The 2,542-nt window shown below is 46.9% G+C and overlaps 1 protein-coding gene across 1 annotated transcript in view; it reads left to right on the top strand.

Annotated features, from left to right (window-relative positions):
- Positions 1-192: 192 nt before the first annotated feature.
- The window catches only part of TBC1D12 (TBC1 domain family, member 12), a 161,103-nt gene continuing 158,753 nt past the window's right edge, over positions 193-2,542 (top strand). The window contains exon 1 of the mRNA XM_011934308.1: positions 193-325. The gene's annotated coding sequence lies outside the window, so the exon portion shown is untranslated. The remainder of the gene's footprint in view (positions 326-2,542) is intronic.

Raw genomic sequence — 2,542 nt, 5'->3', positions numbered from 1 at the left:
GCAGCGGCTCGGGAGACAGCCCGGCCAACAGCTGCAGCGGTAGCGAGGACTCAGAGCAGCCGGGAGTTGGCGCCGGGGGTCCAGAGGAGTGCTCGCCCCCTGCCACCTCGGCTGAGAGGACTAGTGGGGGTGCGGAGCCGCGCCTGGGCTTTTCTGACATTCACTTGAACTCTCGGAACACTTTCGAGGTGAGCCGCGGTCACAGCGCCAGCGATCACCTGCCCCCGGCCGGGCCGCCGGTGCCCTTGCCCGCCGCGGAGCAGGGTCCTGCAGGGACTTTGGCCCGGGCTCGACGGAGCGGCGGCTTCGCGGACTTCTTCGCCAGGTACGGCGCAGGCTGCGTGGGGACTTGGGGCGGGGCCGGTACCGGGGGGCAGGGCCGAGGTCTGGGTCGGAGCCGGAGCCCGGAGCTTGGTCGGCCGCTTCCTTGCCAGCCCCGCACTCGTCAGGGTTTAGCTTTGATTTGTCACTGGAGGAAGAGGAACTGGGTCGGCTTTGTGTTTCTATAGGAGAAGTTGTGAGCTTTGTGAACAGCGAGTCTGTCTGTTGCCTTGTCGGCGGGAGGCTGTACCTGCCATTCATACCTGGCTTCTGAGCAGTCAGGGTCAGCCAGCTGGCTAGTGCCGCATCTGCAGTTGCTTTTTCTGGAAAAGCGGATAACCATCTCCGTCCCCAATTTTTAAAAATTGTACTACAAAGATTTAGGTTGTTGAAGGGTGGGGGGAGGCAGTATGTGTGTACGGGTGTGGTTGTGAAAAAGAAAAGGAAGTCCTTTCGTAGAGCTGTTTATTTGCTGTGTTTGCATAGAGTCTAAATCCATTCAAGTGGTTTGGGAATTCTTGAAATTAGAAGTGGTTGTGCTTCATAGTGTTTATTCATTTGTTTCAGTGGCCTTTATTAAAATGCAGTTTGGTGTTTAGAATTTTATCCCAACTTTTTAAGCCAAATTAGCGCTTTAAGGAAAGTCTTTTCTCTTAATCTCCCAGATAGGCCTCCGCTTTTTTCTCCCAATAACTTTAAAAAAAAAATGGTATTGTATTTGTGATTTGACAGGATATTCTTGAAATTAAATTATGGTACGGGCGCGGTGGCTCGCGCCTGTCATCCCCAGCACTTTGGGAGGCCGAGGCAGGTGGATCACCTGAGGCCAGGAGTTTGAGACCAGCCTGGCCAACATGGTGAAACCCCGTCTCTACTAAAAATACAAAAATTAGCCAGGCGTGGTGGCAGGTGCCTGTAATCCCAGCTACTCGGGAGTCTGAGGCAGAGGAATCACTTGAACCCGGGAGGCAGAGGTTGCAGTGAGCCGAGATCGCGCCATTGCACTCCAGCCTGGGGGACAAGAGCGAAACTCCGTCTTTCAAGAAAAAGAAAAGAAAGAAAATAAATTATGGGGCTGAACATTGCAGATTTCAGGATGGGGGTTTGTTGATTTAATAAGGATAAATAAGAGTAGTCAGAAAATACTTAATGGACGTTACTGTAAGGGCAGTTTACGGCCGGGCGCAGTGGCTCACGTCTGTAATCCCAGCACTTTGGGAGGCCGAGGCGGGTGGATCACCTGAGGTCAGGAGTTTGAGACCAGCCTGACCAACATGGTGAAACCCCCGTCTCTACTAAAATATACAAAAATTAACCGGGCGTATTGACAGGCGACTTAATCCCAGCTGGTTGGGAGGCGGAGGCAGGAGAATCGTTTGAACCCGGGAGGCGAAGGTTGCAGTGAGCTGAGATTGAGCCATTGCCCTCAAACTTAGGGGTTAAGAGTGAGACTTCTCTCAAAAAAAAAAAGCAGTTTTCCTTGAGTTAGATTTTGACATGCCTTTTTTTCTTCTTCTTCTTCTTTTTTTTTAAATCCCTAGGCAAATAGGAAAATATGCTCAACTTGTAAAACTTTCCTTTACAGAGTTCTCTTTACTGTGTTTTTGCTACCTTTTTGGGGATCTTGACTACAACCAGAAGTGAAAGAAGCGAATTCTGAGCTCAAGTTTTAGCAGGTTATACAATTAGCATACATATTGTAGATATAAAGGCATAATTTTCTGATTATAATTGATATTTCTTATTCCTCTTTCTAGTTTATTCCATATTTTTTTGCTCATATAAATTTACAAATATAAAGTTTCTTAAATCAAAAGTGGAAAATCCTAATTTTGTGTTACTCAGGACAATATAGTAATGAGATCTGTATTTGTAATATAGTTGCAAAAATATATTTAAAACTTGTACTGGCAGTATTCTAAAAGATCTCAAGGTGAGTTAGGCTTATAAATTTGTGACACTGTGTGGCCTTTGGGTGTTTATTGGTCATATCTATCTTGGTCATGTTTTCAGGTCAGATGTCAGGCAATTTTAGATCTGGGAGGGGCTTTGGAGATCACAGATTCAACTATTATACTCTTGAGTTCTTGCTCTGTGCCATGCATTGTGAATAGAGATGATTTAGACAACTCTCCCTGACCTGCAGGTGGGGTGCAGGCTAGTGGGGATTAAGTCTGAAGACAGATAAATTGCAATTTATGAACAATTTTTTTTTTTTTTT

Source organism: Colobus angolensis, unplaced genomic scaffold, assembly GCF_000951035.1.
Source record: "Colobus angolensis palliatus isolate OR3802 unplaced genomic scaffold, Cang.pa_1.0 Scaffold134, whole genome shotgun sequence".
Lineage (NCBI taxonomy): Eukaryota > Metazoa > Chordata > Mammalia > Primates > Cercopithecidae > Colobus > Colobus angolensis.
The sequence above is the reverse complement of the archived record's forward strand: the minus strand, read 5'-3'. Positions and strand labels throughout refer to the sequence as shown.